General features: G+C 39.3%; 1 pseudogene; it reads left to right on the top strand.

The window, feature by feature from the left end:
- The first annotated feature begins 523 nt into the window (after nt 1-523).
- On the top strand, nt 524-6523 carry LOC148565084 (uncharacterized; annotated as a pseudogene).
- The last annotated feature ends 3381 nt before the right edge of the window (nt 6524-9904 follow it).

The following is a 9904-nucleotide window of genomic DNA, read 5'->3' as shown; positions in this document are numbered from 1 at the left end:
TCCTGGAGTTAAACACCATCTTTGGTGCCAGTTTGGGTGTTTAACTCTAACTCTAGTGCCAGTTTGGGCGTCAGTTTGGGCGTTTTACGCCAAGATGTTTTAGGCTGACTTTGAACGCCAATTTGGGACATCAAATCTCGGGAAAAGTATGAACTATTATATATTGCTGGAAATCCCAGGTTGTCTACTTTCCAACACAATTGAGATCATGCCAATTGGGTATCTGTAGCTCCAGAAAATTCACTTCGAGTGTAGGGAGGTCAGAATCCAACAGCATCTGCAGTCCTTTCTCAGCCTCTGAATCAGATTTTTGCTCAAGTCCCTCAATTTCAGCCAGAAAATACCTGAAATCATAGAAAAACACACAAACTCATAGTAAAGTCCAGAAATATTATTTTTGAATAAAAACTAATAAAAATATAATAAAGAGTAATTAAAACATACTAAAATATTCTCCTTCTTCAAATAGCAGAGAAAAAAAAATCCTAGTAGAGAAAGAGTACGTACTCCGTACTCAAGGAGAATGAGAGAAGGAGAGAGCGGGGGCGAACGGTTGAGGGTGAAACACAGTGAGGAAGATGGCCATGCCATCGGAAGAGATAAGGGGGAGAGCATGGGTGGGTGTGTATCCGGTGTTAAGGAGGGTTCTTCTCGAGAAGGGTTAGAAAAGCCATCCAAGGTCTCTTTTAGAGATAAAGTCATTGGTGCAGAAAATTCTAAGGCCTTTGCATTAGTAGGGTCTTTATCTGGGGATGGTATCGCGACGGTGACAGGTAAGCAGGGTGATTCTCGTCCACCAAGTGTCAATTTTACCAAGGAGGCAAAGAGTTGTCTAGCTGAACCTTATAAGGAAGCCATCGTGATCAAGGTGCTGGATAAGCATTATGGCTACACGACTCTCATGCATAAGCTTCGGATAGTATGGCGCATCAAAGGAGGGTTTGATTTGTTGGATGTGTGGTTTGGGTATTTTTTGGTTAAATTTGATATTGCTGCGGATCGTGAGAAAGTCATTCTTGGTGGCCCGTGGTTGATAGACGGTCACTATGTTGCAGTAAAGCCATGGGATGTGGATTTTAGGCCATGCGAAAAATCCTTTGGATCAACGCTGGTATGGATTCGAGTCTCGGGACTTCCAATTTGGTGCTACCAGGAACAAGCAATGCTACGAATTGCTTCTGCAATAGGGATTCCGGTGAAAGTAGATTTGGCTACTAAGCTTGCAGAAAGAGGAAAATATGCTCGAGCTTGTGTTCAAATTAATCTTGAGTTGCCTGTAATCAAACATATTATAGTGGAGGGTGTGACTTATGAAGTGGAGTACGAGAGTTTACCGTTGATTTGTGCTACTTGTGCACGATATGGGCATGATAAATCGTTGTGCATGGAGAAGGAGTCCTTGGAAGGAAACGGGAATTCCTTTGGTGATGAAAAAAATAATGAAGCCCCGACACTAGTGCCACACAACAATCATGAGATTCAACAAGAGGCTGAATCAGAAGCTCGTGTTTTGGGTGAGAATCCTCGTATTTTGGGTGAGAAATTAAGAGTTGTTAAAGGGAAGGATGTGGTTACGAAATCATTGGCTCCTCACGTGCCTGATGGTCATGTTAATGAGGCATGCATGGATGATGGAGAGGGCTGGCAACAAGTGCTCCGTAAGGGAAAATTCACAATGGGCCAGTCATCAGGTTTGAAGGACCAAGATAGAAAGCAGCACAAGTTTGGTTCGAGAAGGGTTCCAAGACCCAATTTGCATGGTGATGGAGGTAAATCAATTGGCATTAGGATGGGGAAGCGAAAAAAACATGAAATTGCGCCATCTCCATCACGCAGAACTCCTGCACGTCGTGGAATTTCTCTACGGAAGCGTCCTCGGCCTTCCTCCTTGCAGAACTCGCCAGTTGATAAAAATGGTGGCACAATGGAGGAAACCTTAGTAGATGGAAGCATGGCAGGTGCAGTGTTAGGAGGTCCGAAGGTGGCAATTATTGAGAATCAGAGTGTGCCAGTACCGCAGGACAAACCACCTATTGAGGTTGGTGATTCTGTTTAGAGTTTTATGTTCTTATTTATTCTGTCCCTATTATTTATGGATAGTTTAAATATGATTGTTTGGAATATTAGGGGTGCTTCTAATAAGTTAGCCCGTGTGCATTGCAAGGAACTTGTTAGGAAATTTAGACCTGTTTTCTTTATTGTGGTTGAAACTCACTCCCCTTTTCAGCATTTAAAATTATTCTGGGAAAGATTGGGGTATCACTCTGTTGGTATAGTAGAAGCAGAGGGGCATAAGGGAGGTATTTGGTTTCTATCCTCTATGAAGGGTGTTTGTTGTAAGTTCATTGATGCTTTTGATCAGGGTGTTACTGTTGAGGTTCACTTTGATAATTTAATTTGGAGGTGTAGTGGTATTTATGGCAGTCCTCAATTTAATAAAAGGGTTCTCCTTTGGGATTATCTTGTTGCACAATCCATGGTTTTTCAAGGACCTTGGATTGTTCTTGGTGATTTTAATGAAGTCAAATTTTCTCATGAATCTAAGGGCTGTCAGTTTTCTCATCAAAGAGCAGACATGTTTGCTACTTCATTAGGAGATAGTGGTTTGTTTGATCTGAAGATTATTGGGAGGCAGTTTTCTTGGTACAGGAGGGTGAAAAATTATGTTGACGTGGCAAAAAAGCTTGATCGAGTCTGTATAAATAATAGTTGGTTATCTATCTTTCCAGAGGCTTATGCAGAAGTTTTAAATAGGCTTCAGTCTGATCATTGCCCTATTCTGGTGCGTTGTAAAGGTCGTCCTCAGCCTAAAGAGAATCGACCTTTCCGATTTGTTGCTGCTTGGGCTACTCATCCTGGGTATAGGGATATTGTGAACCAGTCATGGTGGTCTGGTAATAGAGGAATTCATGGCAAGCTTTCGGAAGTACAGAAGAATTCACTAGAGTTTAACTCGAAGGTATTTGGTAACATTTTTGTTAAGAAATGTGAATTAGAGCAGTAGATTAATTATTTACAAAAGCGTTTGGAAGTGGTGGATAGTATTTATTTGCGTCAGAAAGAGCAACAGTTGCTTGATGATTATAATAATACTCTAGTGCAAGAAGAGCTCATATGGTTCCAAAAGTCCAGAGAGCAGTGGGTAAGGTTCGGGGATAGGAATACAAGATTCTTTCATATTCAAACTCTTGCGCGAAGGAAGCATAATAAGATTCATGGCCTTTTTCTCAAGGATGGAGTGTGGGAAACTGATCCAGAGGTTCTGAGTCAAGAAGCAGAGTCTTTCTATAAAAGCTTATTCTGTCATTTGGATGATGTTGATTTGGGTTGCCTTGGTGATGTGCCTCTTCCTTCTCTAAATGAGGAAGCTTGCAATAACCTTACGGCACCAGTTACTATGGAGGAAGTCAAAGCAGCGGTTTTTCACATGAACTCTTTTAAAGCTCCGGGTCCTGATGGGTTTCAAGCTTTCTTCTTCAAAGAATATTGGGAGATCATTGGTCTTGATGTTTGGAAGATGGTTAAGCAGGCATTCTCCGGTGTTCCTCTTGATCCAAGAATGTTGGAGACTTTACATGTTCTCATTCCAAAGGTTGAATCACCGGTATCTATGAAAGATTTCAGGCCGATTAGTCTCTACAATGTAGTTTACAAGATCATCACGAAGGTCCTTGTTAATAGGCTTCGTCCTCATCTTGCGGAGATTGTTGGCCCGCTTCAAGGAGGATTTATTCCGGGACGAGGAACTCCTGACAACATCATTATTGCCCAAGAAGTCCTCCACTTTATGAAGAAGACTAAATCAAAGAAAGGCACACTGGCATTTAAGGTTGATCTGGAGAAAGCTTATGACAGAGTTGACTGGAGGTTTTTAGCTCATACCCTTAAAAGCTTTGGTTTTCCTATTCCTACACTTAATTTGATTATGAATCGTGTCACTGCTTCTTCCTTATCTATTCTTTGGAATGGGAGTCGTCTGAATGGCTTTACTCCTAGCCGAGGTCTTAGACAAGGAGACCCTATGTCACCCTATCTTTTTGTGTTGTGTATGGAGCGATTGGCATGCTTTATTAGTCATCAGGTTGATTTGGGATTGTGGGAACCGGTTGCTATTTCTAGAGGAGGACCAAGAATATCCCACTTAATGTTTGCGGATGACTTGCTTCTATTCTGTAAAGCTACAAAGAGACAAGTGCAAAATGTGATGTTGGTTTTAGAGACTTTTTGCAAAGCATCTGGGATGAAGATTAATGTGGAGAAGTCTAAAGCGCTTTCCTCCAAGAATGTCTCTGCAACAAGGAAAGAGGTTTTCACTGGGGTATCCTCTATCAGATTTGTCCAGGACTTGGGCAAGTATCTTGGAGTTACCCTTAGCCATTCTAGGGTGACTCGTTCATCTTTCAATGGTGTCCTGGATAAGATTCGGAGTAGGCTAGCAAGCTGAAAAGGAAGTTTACTCAATCGGGCTGGTAGACTTTGCTTGGTTAATTCTGTTGTCGCTGCTATTTCCACGTACCAGATGCAGGTCTCTATTTTTCCCAAAGGAATCATTAGTAAATTGGAGTCTATGATGAGGAATTTTCTTTGGAAAGGACAAGTTGATGGAAGAGGATTGAATCTTGTTAGTTGGAAGGTACTGGTTACTCCAAAAAAATATGGAGGTTTAGGGATTAGAGATCCTTATTGTGTAAATATTGCTCTTCTTGGGAAGTTAGTTTGGACTTTCTTCCAGCAGCCAAACAAGCTATGGGTCCAATTGTTGGATGCCAAATACCGATCATCTCTATATGACTGTTTTAGTTATCCTAAGAACAAGGACTCTCCCATTTGGAGGTGTCTTTGCAAGGCTTGGGAAGTGTTGAAGGATGGGTTTGCTTGGTGTATTGGAGATTTGAACCAGAATTTTTGGTTTTCTAGCTGGAGGAAAGAAGGACGGTTATCTAATGAGATCGATTATGTTCACATTTCTGATTCGAATCTCCAGATACAGGATATTTGGTCGGTTGGTAGGTGGCATTTGGATACTCTTTATTCTCCTTTATCTCAAAATCTGAAAGATAATATTCTTTCTTAAAATCCAGATGAACAAGCAGGTCCGGAAGTGGGTTGGTATTGGAGTGGGTCTGTTGCCAAAGTCTATAACTCTCGCAATGGTTACTTGTGGTTGTGTAAGCAGCTGTTTGGTTGGGAGGAGCGGGAGAATTGGCTTTGGCTTTGGCGCCAGCTTGTTCCGGAAAAGCATAAATTTTTGGCTTGGTTGTGTCTTAAGGAGGCTCTTCCTACTGCAAGTTTTCGCTTTAGAAGAGGGATGTCGTCATCGGATAAGTGTCCAAGATGTCTTTCTAGCCAGGAATCGGTTTTACATTGTATTCGGGATTGTCTCAAAGCTCAGCTTGTCTGGCATAGGTTGGATATTTCTTGTCATCCTTTAGATTTGAAGAACTGGTTCTTGTATCATAGCAGAGAGCATCCGTTCAAGTTCTTTTCGGGACTTTGGTGGATATGGCGAGCAAGGAATAATGACATCTTTAATCCTGATGAAACTTGGCCTCTGGAAAAAGTGATTTGTCTGGCATTAACTTCAGAAAAGGAGCTTAGGAATATCTTTGAATTACAACGTATGTCCCTTCCCTCTACTCTAAATGGTTTTTGGAATCCCCCATCCATTGGTACTTTTAAGATTAATTGTGATGCTAGTTATTTTGGTTCGGGTGATAGTGTTGGTTTTGCTTGTGTTATTAGAGATTGTAATGGGAGCTGGCAAAGGGGGTGTTTGGGAATGATTGAGAGTAATAGTATTCTTCAAGGAGAATTGTTTGCTATTTGGAGAGGATATCTCTTAGCTTGGGATGTGGGTCAACGAGATGTTATTTGTGAGACGGATTGTGTGGAAGCATTTAATCTTGTTACTCAAGATGGTTTTGGGTTTATTGATCCACTGGTGCTCAAAATAAGAGATATCATGCATTGGAATTGGCGGGTTGACTTTCGTTTGATTATGAGAGATGCAAACACGGTGGCAAATACTATGGCAAAGATGGCGATGAAGTTACAACTTTCGCATGTGGAGCTTCTTTCACCTTTGGAGGAGTTTAAGGGTAGTCTTAAACGGGACTGTCCCTCTATTTACGCAGTTCTTTGTTTTGTTTGTTTTGTTTTTCTTTGTTTAATTTATTTCAGTCACCAAAAAAAAAACATACTAAAAACTATGTAAAAACAATGCCAAAAAGGGTATAAATTATCCGCTCATCAGGCGCCAGCTTAGGGACTTCTCGAACAGGTCAGGGCCTGGGATGTTGTATGTATATATATATATATATATATATATATATATATATATGTGTGTGTGTGTGTGTGTGTGTGTGTGTGTGTGTGTGTGTGTGTGTGTGTATAGTTATTATCTAGGGGTGTTCTAACTAAAAGTTTATACTTAAATAAAAGCTGGATCACGGAATGTTATTAACTGCTTGAAATGTATTTATGTGTGGTTGTTTATAACTGTTTTATCTGTTATCAGTTGTGACTTGATTATGAATGAATCTGTCTGCTAACCCAAAAGTTTTCAAAAAAAAAAAATACCTCACAAATTAACTACATTTTTAACAACGAATCAGGCTCATATGATAAATAATAGATAATAATTAGGAAGACAAGTTGGTAGCACTCAGTTTCCGGTATGATCTAGACATACTAAAAATTGGGTCGTTACAATAAGCATTGAATTAGAGGACTTCATTAAGCTCTTTTGTTTCTTTTCTTGACTCTCTAATCATTGATGTTCAAAACCTTGAGCTTTGAGGGAGTGCTTTTGCACTTGAGCCTAGCCTTGACTTCTAAGTGTTTTGTTTTCAAGATTTTTTCTTGATACATAAACACCACAAGTACTTAACAATGGAATTGTCATTGGTGCTCAGAGCCTTCAGCTTTCTCATTCTTTCCCTTTTGCTTTTCTTAATTTGTAATTGCTTCTTCAAGGTTTTCATGATTTCAAAAGATTTCACAAAATGTCCTAGATGAAAAATTCAATTAAATAAAATCCAATGAAATTGAGCAACAATTAATCATACTAGCCTTCCAATTACTTGTATGCTCATGCTAAATTCTTCTTTAATTCCTTGTTTGTTTATGATCATGATGCTTTACTGCTTTTGAACTCACAGAATTCAAGTTGGTAGTCATAATTCCACAGCAAGATGTTACAAATCAAAATTCAAGCTATGCTTATTCATACCACACATGCATACGGAGAATATAAAGACAATCGTGCAATTTAAAGTGCTGGAAACAAATGAGAGGAAAAAGAACTTTACAACCTTGTAATTCATCTTCTCTATTATTGTCATTTCCTCCCATTCTCCTCCTTCCCATACCACACTTAGAATGCTTGCTCATTCTTAAGCAATAATTAGAACAATGGTGGTGGGGTCTAAAATGGATCATGAATGTCTTATACAAGAAAATGTCAATAGCATATGTGTGTAAGCAAGCAAGTTAAAAATAACCATCAAGGCACAGAAAGACAGAAACATTGTGATTGCAAACATAAGAGGGTGTGCATGATACATTTGCATAAAGAATAAGTGGTACACCAAACTTAGTGTGACACTTTCACTTGAAATTGATGCAAGTATCCAGTAAGGATTGGAAGTAAATTTTGTTGCATAGCAACACTAAACTTAGAATGCAGTCACATGTCCATTTTATTTGAACTAAGACTAAGCAAAGGAAACTGTTATATGTTAAATACAATCACCAAGCCAAGAATCTGTCATGAATAAGGATTTCTTGGTGATGTATTAACAAAAACAGTTAATAAAAGAAAGCACTGAAAACATGAAAATGACTAAAACAAAGAGAAAACTAAAATTGTCTAACTAAAAGAAAGATAACACTGCAAAAGGCCTTATGATTATGCAGACAAGTGGTGTTGCTGAATGAATTGCATAGAAAACTAAGTGGCACACCAAACATAGAATCTTAGTGTGACACTTCTATGTAGAATTGATGCAATCATCCAAAGGGATTGAAAACAAATTGTTGCAGGGCAACACCAAACTTAGAGTGTAACCATATGCCAATTTATTGAAATTTAAACAAAGCAGACAGAGATCATAAACAAAGCAAAGAAATGAAATGTTACCCAAGGTTGGGTTACCTGCCAACGTGCGCTCTTTTAATGTCATTAGCTTGACATGTTGTTCTTCACTTTCTTCCTCTTCTTCCAGTTTCTTAAGAGGAATGACCTCAAGAGGGGGAAAGATTCAGCTAGTGTCCCCTGTCTTGGCCTCTCCTCAGTAAGCTTCCTTTTGTTAATGGCTTGATTGAGCTTGCTTGCTGGATCAGGGGTAGGATCGGTGCTCTTGTTAGTTGCCTTCACTTCTTTGGATTCAAGACTTGGTTGCAATGTGATTATTGGAGTTTTATCTTCATTCCGAGCCTTTTGAATTGCTGGCTCAATGAGCTCTTCCTTCATGTACTTCTCTTCCTCACTTGAGTGTGAATTTTCTTGACTGACTTCCTCACTTTCTTGTTCTTCCACTTCCTCTTTTGCACTCAACATTTGAGTTAATAGCACTTTCATGGAGGAGGTTTGTTGTTCTTCCCAAGATTTCCTCATCTCCTCTTCATATCTTTCAATCATAGATTCAAGTGTTGAGCATCTTTGGTTCAAGGAGGTTTGTGGGGGTTGTGAGCTTTCATGTTCCTTTGTCATCTCAAGTGGCTTATGTTTATATGCAAGTTCAGGTTCAAATGCCTCCTCCACTTCATTCTTCATTGAAATTTCACTTGATACAGTAGCCTTTTCTTCTTGCCCTTCTACTTTTTTCTTTGCGCTCAACATTTGATCTACCATCACTTCCATGTTTGTGAGGGAGTTTTCTCATTCTTTCCAGGATTTCTTTGTCTCCTCCTCATATCTTTTGAACATGGACTCAAGCTTTGAGAGTCTTTGGTTCATGGAAGTTTGTTTTGGTTATGAGTCTTGGGAGGGATTTTGTGTTGAGGCATAGTCAAGTGATGAAGAATTTTCAAATGTAGAAATGGGAGGTGAGGTTGGACAATATCTCATGTGATTAGCTTGATCAATTTGTGGCTCTAGAGCAAATCTCCATGGATTGGAGTGCTCAGAATTTGCAATTTCTTGGTGATACTCCCAGCCATCATTAGGATAATGACTTGAATTATTTTGTGTTAGTGAGAAATATCCCATATGATTTTCTTGCTCATCTTGTGGTTCTGAAGCATATCTCCATGGATTGGAGTGCTCAGGATCTGAAATTTCTTGGTGATATTCCCAGCCACCATTAGAGATTTGTGATGGTGGGTAATATCCCATAAAAGTTGTTTGATCACAAGATGAGTTGAACTCCAATTGAATTTTGTAAAACACAACACCAATGAAAATTGAAATTGCTCATATCTGAGATGAGAATTTCTTAGTGAGGCAATAACACAAACACCTTGCTTATCAGCAGAGAACAAAAGCAAAGAAAAAAATGCTTAATCTAGACTTCTCACCCACTTAATCATTGTTGATCTAATCAATCCCCGGCAAGAGCGCCAAAAACTTGATTGGTAGAAATCAGATTCCACACCAAAACTCACCGGCAAGTGTACCGGGTCACATCAAGTAGTAAAACTCACTTAGAGTGAGGTCGATCCCACAGGGATTGATGGATCAAGCAACTTTAGTGGGTGATTAGTTTAGTCAAGCTAACAGTGGTGAATTGGGTGAAAAGTGACCAACAGAAAGTCAATTGATGAGAATTATAAATGACAGAATGTAAATGGGCAGAAAACTTAAAGATCATGGAATATAAATTGACAGAATCTTAAATGACCAGAAATATAAATTGCATGAAATGTAAAGAGGGTTGGGTGCTGGAAATTAAAGAGACAGTAA

The sequence above is a fragment of the Arachis ipaensis genome, chromosome B5, assembly GCF_059453495.1.
Source record: "Arachis ipaensis isolate K30076 ecotype BB chromosome B5, ASM5945349v1, whole genome shotgun sequence".
Taxonomy (NCBI): Eukaryota; Viridiplantae; Streptophyta; class Magnoliopsida; order Fabales; family Fabaceae; genus Arachis; species Arachis ipaensis.
The sequence above is the reverse complement of the archived record's forward strand: the minus strand, read 5'-3'. Positions and strand labels throughout refer to the sequence as shown.